At 28.3% G+C, this 12273-nt stretch overlaps 1 long non-coding RNA gene across 2 annotated transcripts; it reads left to right on the top strand.

Annotated features, from left to right (window-relative positions):
• The first annotated feature begins 2710 nt into the window (after positions 1–2710).
• On the top strand, positions 2711–7160 carry LOC132947384 (uncharacterized). 2 transcript variants are annotated; one of them, XR_009664911.1, is made up of 10 exons: positions 2711–2881; positions 3073–3303; positions 3595–3918; positions 3982–4168; positions 4245–4466; positions 4868–5930; positions 5988–6108; positions 6187–6329; positions 6394–6850; positions 6908–7160. It is a non-coding gene; the product is annotated as an uncharacterized LOC132947384 (long non-coding RNA). The 2 variants fall into 2 exon arrangements; XR_009664910.1 differs by having other exon boundaries at positions 2712–2881; positions 3073–3499; positions 6394–7160.
• The last annotated feature ends 5113 nt before the right edge of the window (positions 7161–12273 follow it).

The raw sequence follows: 12273 nt of genomic DNA on the forward strand, positions 1-12273 counted from the left end.
AAAATATAATATTAGATATTCAAATATATATTTTGAGAATATAGCTCTTGCCCCTTCTATAATACGGGCAATACGCAGAAAGCCTTTCCAAACAAAGAACAGAGAAAACGATAACTATAGAGATAATAAAATATATTTATATTATTAATTAAGGTCCCCACACACTGCAGCGGTGTCAAAATTATCTTTCATTGGACGTATAAGTTTTTCATTACCTTGCACTTGTATCACATCAATACATGATACCGTCGTACTAACCAATTATTTGTGGAGATTCTTTTTTTCCTGTTTTAATGCGTTTCACTTTACTCATTAAAGAATCATATTTTTTTTCAGCAAAAACGTGCTGTTATTACGTTCCGTAGTTGTATTTTTTATAATTGTTTCAAATTTGGTTTTCATTATAAAGCACACTTATTAGTTATTACACTATACAACACTGAAACTAACTAGTAGGTAGACTCACGGTACACTGTCACACTAATAACTAAAAGTTAATGAACAAGTTAATGAAACTTGTTATTAATAACAAGTTAATGAAATTTATTTTCATGAAATATTTCATTTTGATGAAAAATAAAAATAAAATGCTTATTATACCTGAAAGTTTATAGTCGTCAACTTCTAAGTGAATATTTTTAAAAATTGGTTTATTGTATGAAACAAAAAAAATATGTAACATTTTTACATATAATTTATAAGTTGTTTAACAAATCTATAATAGTTATAACAAACTATACGATCTAAGTATTAAATAATGAGCCCAGAGCACCTTCACATCACTCAGCCACATATACACACATATTATACGACTTTTGTACACCTTATAATAAATAATTACTGAAAATACACTATTATTTCATTCATTGTTGGAATTGACTTCAACTTTATTTCAAACCATTATCTTTTGGATATCGCTGATATACAACAATATTTTAAAACTCATGTAAAAAAATGTTTTTATTCTCAAAATAATGCCAGGATATTTTTCAGCACTATAAAATATAGAATATACAAATATGAAATAATAAATCGACAAAAATAATATGTTTTTCTTTAATTCTAAGTGTGTATTCAATTTATTGTTTCTAATCATCTATAACCGAACACGTTTAAAAGAAGAAAAAATATTTTTCATAATTTCATTGCAATATTTCAAATTTAGAACCCTATACCTACAATCCCACTCGGCGAGTATCGTTCAAATATCACTCCTTCGTCGTATCGATAACGATGTACTATGGCTAAATTTAGCCATCGTTTTCCAAATAACTGATGATAGGAATAATATTAATATCATACATGTGTAGAATAGAATAATAAATTTATAGATTTATAATTTGTTAAATGTCAATGTGTTTCGCGGTATTAAGATGATAATTAAAAATCGCGGGACCCTGGACATTTGTCCTCCCCTTAACGCCGGCTCTGATTCGTGGGTACTGGGTGCCAACTTGAAACTTCTTAAGTATATTATTATAATATTGTATACAAATAATATTAATTCAACTAACCGGCTTCCGTATTATTAATATTAATAATATAAAATATCCTTTGCTCACAAACCGTCTCCGATCAGATGATCATAACCGTTTTTCGTATACAATATGATATATCATTGAATTCAAATTTAACACCTTCCATTACAGCGACCCCCTTGTAACCTACTACGGCAGAGGGTCACCCACTCGCCCATCTTTTTACTTTTAACCCTCCCCCCCCAAAAAAAAAGTACCAACTAGATTCACTTTCCTATCAGAAAAGATACTGTTGGAGGCTGATACATTTTTGCTGTCCTAAACGGAGGTGACAGACACAAAATAAAAAATTAAAATTTTACACACATTGTAAATCTAATACATTTATCGCTCCGCTCGGAATCTAAAATAAAGCACAGTGTATTTTTCTACAAATTCCATATATTAAAATTATAATATAGTTATTTATGTGTACACGGAGTTGTGAGTATTTTAAGATGTATGCCGTAAACTAAGGCGAATTTTTAAAATTATGATTGTATAAATGTATAATGTATATAGGTATTAATGAAAAAATTTCAAAAAAAATAATTTAACATCTACACATTATCAACCACTTAATAGATTAATTATAAAATGAACCCTTTAGGTGTTCAACCACTATAATATGTGTATAATATATGACCGTTAAAACTATAATTTAACTTAATAAATTAACAAACATTTTAAAAAGTTAAAAGTGTTATAGGTTGACTCGTTAACTTCGGACACGTAATATAGGCAAGGTTTATGGATAATACCTACGTATTATATTCTATAAACCTTGACATAAGGTACCTTACCTACCTAAAATATAATAAAATAAATATAAATGAATAATAATAACATAAAATCGTTATGTATTGGATATAATTTGTATATATAATATATATATATATATATTTATATTGGAACAATATAAATATTTTTTTTAAAAATGTAATAAATTGAAATAAAAAACCTCCATACATTATTCGCAAATACAACATAATTTATTTAACATTCTAAAAAAAAAAATTCTTTACTTTTCTATAAAAATGTGAACTTAAAATTTATTTTTTACATTTCTGTTTTTCTTACCTATCGTATTGTAATATTTTTTTGTATATATATCAGCATAAACTACATATTTATAATTCCATTAGGATAATAATTGGTATACAAACAACTTCTTACATTTTCGACATATGATCTAGGCATAGTTAATATGTTGTCCGAAATCACCCCAAGTTTTTTTAAAAATGAAGACGATTTAAGACTACAGTCTACAGTGTGAGATTAAATAACTTAACAACTTCTACATACATCAATTAAGACGGACAAGTTACCGAGTAGATAATTGAAAACCTCAATCAAATATGTCGGTTTGTTGTTTTGCTACCTACAATAAATTGTTTATAAGATATATAATTTAAAAGTTTTGTATTTACCTCCATAACATGCGTGGACGATGTGGCATGACAACATTATGTCATGAATAAATATTATTTTCTATGGAGGTTATAACACGGAACAATATGATAATAGTATAATATTCTGTGATATTATGTTCCAGCCGCCAGAAATACTGACTTATCAATTAAAATATTAAATTCGTTTGCCGACTCCGCTATAGACGCTATAGTTAGTCTGTAGTTTGAATTCTGAATTTGAATCATTTGATGACATTTGAACAGAAATACAGACTACAGTCGTATAGAATTCTGGTACCTAATACATTTTAGTACAAAATTACCATGAAGAAGTGTAAAGTGTCCAAGGTATCGCCACACCTCAATTTTAATTTGTAAGTATTATTTTCTATACTCTCTCACGAATGAAAGGTACCTCGTTTTGACGAAGACCACTCAATCCGCACATCCACGACCTACGCAAGAAACCAGTTATGACAAAGATCGTCGTACCGAGTAAACACGATGGCTGCATCGGCGTGAACAGATCGCAGGTGATTCTCGTATCCCACAGTCTACATCCGCAAAAAGGTACCTTTCTTTTGTGAGACAGAGTATGGTTGTACTCATTATATTTCTTAATAATATGACATCGGTCTAATTTGTTATTTTGTCAATAAATATAGATTTCAAAAAAATGAAAATAGAAGGAAGAATGGCTCAAAAGCTTCGGGTTGGATGATTACCTAATTTATAACTGGCATAGAATCTGCCGTAATCATTTCACTATTAGTGATTACAAACCAGGCTCAGTAAATAAGCAAATATTATGGCCAGAAGCTGTCCCAATCCCAAAACATAATACCAACAACTTGTTATAGAAAGATAGGTAAAATAAGCAATATAATATAATATTACTAATGTAATATTTCATAATATAAATAAAATACATTTTAATACCTCGAAGCTACTCTGGTATGACTTAGCACGTCTAATAAATTGTCTAAGAGGTAATATATTTTTTGTAATTGATTAATTAGACATTTATATTTTTTACAATTTGAAATTTTCAGAAAATTATCTTCCTCTAACCATGAGATTGAAGAAAATGAACAGACAAATAAAGGATTTGAAGACCTTACATTTGATGATATTAATTCACCCTTAAAAAACTTAGTTCAAAGCGCAACATTAATAATTTAAGCTTACATAATATTATCTATGGTTACTAAACAAAAATGTTGTCAATGAAAAATAGTCGTAAGTATATTACTCAAGTCTCCAATTTTAAATATTTGTTAAAACCAAAATTTACTAAATGGTTTACCATTTTTAGTTCATAGAATGGATTATACTTATTATGGTTTTAAAAACTGAAATATATGATGTACCAACCACAAGGAACTAGGAAGCCGAGCCAACGTATTCACAATTTTTCAAATGTTGATTTTCTTGAAGACAATTCTACCGACTAAGATGAAGCAATACATCTCTATATACATTTTAAAGATTGTACCTCAAGTTATAAAAATATAAGAGTGAACTATAAAACTCGAAGGTTAGAATATTATTGATATCTATATTTAAAAGTGAGTTGTCCATATATTGTCTGATATGTTTCATAGGTAGTTATATTGTTATAATATATCTAATTGTGGGCATGGGACTTATATTTGTGTCAAAAGAGCTCAGCCCATTTAGTCATAACTCATAATAAATAAATAAATATATAATTATGTTTAACATATTAGGTACAAACTTAAAATATCCATAGCTTACTCTAAAAATAAAATATAAATAAGTTAAGTTTGGTTATAATAATATGTCAATTCACTCTAATATTAAAGCTAAAAGTACACAATTAGATCTACTGTAATCACATTTGCTATGTTGCTCATAGTTTAAAGTGAAAAAATAAATAGCACACTGACATATTTTTAAGAAAGTTTTAATTTGCAGGTAAAACAATTTACCTGAACAATTAACCAATTTGAATAGCACAGAGGGCCTCTACATATTTTAATTGCAAAGACATGCACAATTAGTTTGGACTTCCAGTGTTATGACAATTGGATCTATATTTTGGAACATTGCTGATAACTTGATACAAAATAAAATTATATTAAAGTGTGCAAGTATGTAAACTTTTTAAACTAAAAAGGTACAAATTATTAAGTTGTATACCTTAATTGGCATAAATTATTCTGAATTGTATTTTTTTTCCAATATATTTGTAATTTTGAATTAGTTAAAACTACAATTTCTCTAGGGACACATTTCAATTTCTTTATGGTATTAATAGTTATTTCTAGACTCTCAGTTAAAGGCATTTAATATTTTAATGTTAAACTGTTATGTAAGCATTTATTTTTCATGATCTCAATACTATAGAACGCGTATATATTAGTGAGTACTGAGTAGGTACTGAAATATGTACCTAGTACCTACACCTAGATGAGATATTGAATCGTCGTCGTTTGATATCAAAATGTGTACATACTACAGACCTCTTGAATCTTGTCATACATCGTTAAATCTGTGAACTGATGTATAATGTGTACTCTATTTAATTTAATTGTACACTCAGTGAGCACTTTCTACACTGCTAATTTTGTGAGTGATTATACTGTTATGAACTCCATTTCTCTAATACAGTGTCAAATTTGTTTTCGTATTTGTTTTAATAAAAACTGGTGTAAAACTAGTGCAACACTCATGGAGTAGTATAATTACTTGGAGCACTTATAAATCGTCAAATCGAAAATGCTTTATAACATATTTTTAATTATTAGTTTTTGTAAATGTTAAATTCAAATAGAAACATTGTATTATTTATGATCCTGTCCATTTAGTGTCCAGCAAATGTTACAACACCTTTGGAAGTAACTCTAAATCTCGACTGGCTACTATCACTGTTTTCAGTCCAACCTTTATGTATGGTGATATTAATCTTTGGTCTAGTCTATTTGAGATAATCTTACAACTGGATAAATGCAAATTATTACCTACCATATTAGTCAAGGTAATTTTTCTTAACTCTATAAATGCAATTATATTATAATTTAGTATATTTTTTTAGCCTGAAGATTTTCTTGAGCTCAGTGGTAGAGTTTTATTAGAATGTGAAACAGTGCCATTAGGTTCACAAAAATCAGAATCCGGATTATTCAGTTCACTTTACTCTTACGCTTCTGGAGGTGGTAAGTTATAGCATAAAAAGCATATACATTGTAAGTTAAAAATAATTTTTTTTAAATTAACTATTTTTATGAATTTAGAGACAATTAATAAAATACAGACTTCAAATTAACTTGAGTTGATTATTACATCTAGATACTATAATATATCTTATAGTTGCTTGGAAAGTCTAATTACAGAGTCTAAGTTTCTCACTATAGAATCTTTGGAAGCTTTTGTAAAAGTATGTGTGTTATAAGTCTATAAATGCCAATAAATTAAATAAAATAAACATTTTTATTTTTCAGGCCTTAATTGGAACATTTTATAAACCAGAGGGTCTATATGTTATACGTATGCAGTACTCCGTCTTACTAAGGTATAATATACCAAAATGTACGTCCAGAAGTTCCAATTTTGAAAATAATATCAGGTAATTTTACTTAATATCAAACTAAAATGTAAGAACATTATCTGTGATCTCTCGTTGTTTTTTCATGATATTTTTAAGTGAATTATGAGCATTTTAAAATATTAATATTTTACATACTATTATAACTCACTTAAAAATTAAAAAATAACAAAAAAAACCAACTAGAAAATACAGATAATGTTCTTACATTTAAGTTTGATAATAGTTCAATTCACTTTACTATTTAAGCTAATAATATCAAATTGAAACTGCTGGACGTACATTTTGGTATATTATGCGTTAGTACCAGATGGAAACAACACATGCAGGTACGACGTCCTCTTTAGAAAATTGTATGTGCCTTAATGCCTTGAATTATTTAAGTATAAATTGAATAACTTATTTTTTAGGTTATAACAAACCAGATTGTGAAATAAACCAACAACTGCATTGAAATAGTTATAAATGTATATTATTATTATTCACTTTTTATGTTCAACGTTTCGTATTGTATACATTTTCTATTAGTTCATATTATTTTATTAAATATACATTATCAAGTTAAAATTACTGTAGTCGCTAATGGTAATTTTGATTTTACTTTCTATTAATGATAAATTTGAGTTTTGATGAAAATATATTTTCTTTGATTGTGTTTATCAATTATTAGTTTTTAATTTACATTTTGAATAGTTTTACTTCAAAATTATTACAAAAAAAAATTCACATATAGACTCCAGTTATATCGTCCTTATTATCCTAGTAATTTCTTTATTCAACATGAAGTCTCAGTGTATAAATTTCCACACCACCTTTGCGAAAAACGACGACATTGGAATAATGAAGTCCGTTTAAATGCATGAGGTATTATACATGGCGCGTTTTTTTTACTGTGGTATCCCCGTTAAGGCCTAATCCACATGTACAAATAAAGTGTCAATTTTATCCACACTTTCACCACAAAGTAATTTGCTGTTAATGATCAACGGTGGATACGTTTTTGTTTTTAATGTATCTATATAAGAATTGTTTAATAGGTAGGTATGTGTTTTGAAGAAGGGTCGTCGCACGGTTGACAATAATTAGAAAAATAATAATGTATTGATGGTAAAATTTGCAAAAGTCTGTCCATGATTGGATTGAACATTATGGAATTCGATGATCAGCTTGGGTTTTTTTTTTATATGGTGAATTTGTGGATTTAATTTTAAATCAATAGACAATATTATAAGACTTTAATTTTTTTAACTTTTTAATGCACGCACTAGTGAATTATTTTTCAAAATAATTTATTTCAATAGGTACAAAGAACTGTTAATTTTTTCTGCCAATGCTCATAAATTTATAAGTAACACGGGTTCATATTATTAGGAACTTTACTCTTTTTAATGCTCCCATATGGATATTGGTGAAAAATGTAACAATAACAATAAACCAACGTTAGAATAGTGGAAATAATTAATATATAAACCATTCAAGTAATTTTAAATACATTAAATTGACACTTCATTTGCACTTAAACTCTTGTAAATTACTTACCAGACTTGCATGCTAAAATATGTATATTATAAGTTATAAGTTATGACTATAGTGCTCGGAAGTTTAGGAGCTAAAAAAAGAAAAATATGAATAACATATGCACAAAACAATTGTAAAATATGCATGAAAAAAATGTCAAATATGCAAAATAGTTTGATAAGAATTTTAAACTTCAAACAAGCCATTTTCTGTTGTTATTAAATTGTACTAAAAGAAATGTAAAATTTGAAAATAATAATATAAAATGATAAATTTGAAAATAATATTTAAAATACGTCGAAATACTGTTTGGCATTTTGACATTTTATTGAACTGAAAAAAAATAGTTTAAAAAAATATATTCGAAAAGATAGTCGGAATATATAGGCGCGATAGAGATTAAATGTGTATCGCACAGTTAAAACTTAAATGAATAGAAAATTGCGGTGAAAACAATAAATACCTACCTACATTGATATGGAGTTATAATATTATATTCAATATTATTATTAAAATACACGGCTTAAAACAGAAAAAGATCAATTAATTTTTTTTTAAATACATTAAAATGCATAATATGAAGATCAATAAATACGCAATTTTTTCCTAAAATTGACGAAATATGCGATAAATTAATTTTCATTATTCAATTTTTAAACTGACCATTGTATAGCTTGGATTTTTTTAGCTTAGTGTTCTACAAATCGAGAGCTTTATTTAGAATTATATACAACTCCTACTTACAGTCCTACAACTTCCGAGCCCTATAATTATAACATTTAAAATACTATCCTCGTCACCAACTATTTTCATTTATACATGTATTATTATGAAATATTTTTAAATCATTAGTGCATAAGTATTAATTTCATTCCCTTTGAGAACTACTACTAATGCGTAAAAAAGAAAAAAAAAATTAAAATCCTCACTCATGCATTTTCTAATCATAACCAGCGAGATGGGAGAGAGATAATAGGACTTCCGTACGACCTTTTCTTTTTTTCGGTATCGACGACGTTGCTGGAACTTCTTGCAAATTACTTCAACAACTTTCGTACGGCCCGCAGTGTTGAATGTTGATCGTTTTAAGTAGGTAGAGGAAAAACAATTAAATTAATTTATAACTTTACTCTTGAGTTTAAACACTCAATATTAAATCTAAAATTAAAAAAAATCAAAATAATAAAACTAACTGGATACATTTAAAACAATTCATATTGTTACGTTGTGAATAAACAAATAAATTCTATTCGATTAAACATTTACGTATACAAAATAATATAGTCTCCTTTTTAGCCAGCATGGTATTACACTTATATTTATTTACTATATAGCCAACATAGTATTATAATAATGTCAATTTTATGTGCGTGGGTATAATAATATATAGTGCATCGTAGTTTATTTGAAATTCAAAGTAAAGGTCAAATACTTAAGTTTCTACCAGCGTCCAGAATTATACTTAAACGTCAAAATATGTGTAAACAATATACACATTATAACTTATATAATTATATTTATGTATAATGCAATATGTATGCATTCAAAACAGTTTGAACCTAGTTTAATGCAAGGCTGGGCATTAACGAGTTAAAAAGTTAAAGTTAAGTTAAAAAGTTAATTTAATTTTAACTTTTTAACTTAACTAGTTACTTTTGGCTTTTCATTAACTTAACTGTTAACTTACTAAATTTCTTTCTTAACTAACGTGAAATTGACGAGTAAATTTTTCACTTTAAGAAGTAATAGTTAAGTTCATTTATTTTGTTTTTAATTTTATAATATTTCACTATTTAAGTCTATTTCATTTTCATGTCAAAAAATATGTATCGTAAATTGTTTAAAGTTAAAAATTTATATCATTTGAATCTAACTTCTATGGAAATACTTTATGAAGTATTAACGCTATATCCTATAATTTAGTTTTGGGTTGGAAAAAAATTAAGTACGCTAGCGTTGAACAAATTAACTTTTTTTTTAACTTTATAAGAAGTTAACAAAAAGTGTGTATTAACTTTTAACTTAACTGAGTTATAACCTATAGTTAAATTAACTTTTAACTTTTTGTTATTGGTGCATATAAACTTAAAAAAAATCATTAACTTGCCCAGCCTTGCTTTAATGTAATAAATACATAATATAATTAAAACTAAAATTAAATTAAAAATAATACTACTAATTATTCTATAGTTATAACTAAATATTTCTAGTTTTCAGTATTATTTTTACAATCTGCATTGAATCTTGTCACACAGAAGCAACGACACTTAAATAATTTGCAAAATTGTTTGTAATGTACCGCACCGCAGCGCATCGCCGTACCATGAATCTGTTACCGCGAGTCCGTGACGACGATGCTGACGTTCATGTTCCTTGAGCTCAGCTCTATCGCTCACTCGTTGACCGTTGTGATTTGCAGCATCCGCCGCCGCTGCCGTTACGAGTCGTAACGTGGTACCGTCGGGGCGGTATACCGTTGCCCGCGCCGGTACAACTTGTCACCGCCACCGTTGTCGTCCGTCGCTCCTGGGCCGACCATTGGCGCAAATAAGGGGGGACTTGGGGGGACTAAGTCCCCCCAAATGTCGGTCAAGTCCCCCCAGTTCAAAATCTAGTAATTAGTACTAATTTTTATATTCTGCGGTACTAAGCAATGTGGCCTATGGGGAGGTAAAAAAAAATTAGCCAATTTACGCCTATGGGCCGGACACCGTAAAGTGCTCTTTCACGTACCACGCCTCGTCGTCTTGTCTAGGCGTTCTTCAGCTGGAGGAGAGGAGGGGGTAGAACACTGCTGGTTTTTCATTATCGTCGGCAGCAACCGCACAGGGAAAAAGCGCCTCGGCCGTCCACGCGAAGACTTGCAGCTCGTCACTCAGGGGTCGCTCTCGCTTATCGATTTCCCTCGGCTGGTACGACGTCTGCCTCGTCCACCTGCACGTCGCGGGCCCGCGGGTTGTCGCTGGCGTCTCGGAGGGCGCCAGTACTGTCGTATAGCGTCACAGCCAGTGTTCGGATTGGATAAGTATTTTTTTTTATCTAGATAAAGATAAATACTTTTTTATCTAGATAAAAAAAGATACAATTTTTTTTAAAATGGGTTTTAAATTTCGGTATATTTTAGTTGGGCACTAGGAACATGATAATAATAATAATAATAATATATTGATATAAATAAAAATAATTACATTATTTATAAACCATAAACTTGGTTTGAGAATCTGTCTAAATATTTAAAATACGTTTGTACAATTTCGCGATTTTTATCAATAAAAAATGTATCTAGATGAATTTATTTAGATTAGTAAAAAAATTATCTAAGATGAACGTTTAGATACCTTGTAACTATTTATCTAGATAAGATAAAAGATGAATAAATAATTATCTAGATATTCATCTAGATTAGTCCGAACACTGGTCACCGCCGCCTTCCTCCATCATATACGCATACGGCATCAAGTAATTTTGCGACGATTCATCATCGTTGATGTCGGTTTTCGCGGAACTATAATTCTTTCTCTTCGAGTTTGAGTTCTCCTTTGTCCATTGTTGTAATCCAAGTATATCAACGCTCTTCAGTCTTCATGATTATCTCTACGATGACAAAGTCGTTGATGGTGGCCATTTTTACGTTTGGTTTTTTTGGTCAAACTCTAAGTTTCAAATGAACTCGAAGTGCAATAATTCAAAATAAGTTTATTCGAAAAATTCAAACATTTTATTAGACGTTTATTACAAATCAGCGAGGTACGGCAACGTTTCCAATCAATAAGCTTTGAAATTTATTGGTTAATTAATTAATTTATTTTTTTTATTTTTTTTTCGAAGAACTATTATTGTATTGATATAAACGCTTAGTTATAATATATCAAACTGTGATATTTTAACAAGGATTTGTGTTTCGATTCGTATTATACTCAGGGTAGTTAAAACAATATTTTGTTTAAACATGTTTAAAACATTTGTTTTAAACGAATAAAACATAATATGTTTATAACAGGAACAGTGTAAAATCGAAGTGATTATTGTGTTTTTTTTTGTTTATTATTAATAATAAATAATAATAGATATCCTAAGAAAAGTTGAAGTGTAATATTATACCTATATATTACCATCTTCAGATTAATTTTTTTTTTTAATTTTATTGAATAAATTACCAAATTTTAAATGTTTTTACTTAATAGTTAATATATAGATAAATAGGTACATAAATTATAATATAATGTCTACATAAAACATCCATTTAGAAAATATTTAA

This window comes from Metopolophium dirhodum, chromosome 6, assembly GCF_019925205.1.
Source record: "Metopolophium dirhodum isolate CAU chromosome 6, ASM1992520v1, whole genome shotgun sequence".
Classification (NCBI taxonomy): Eukaryota; Metazoa; Arthropoda; class Insecta; order Hemiptera; family Aphididae; genus Metopolophium; species Metopolophium dirhodum.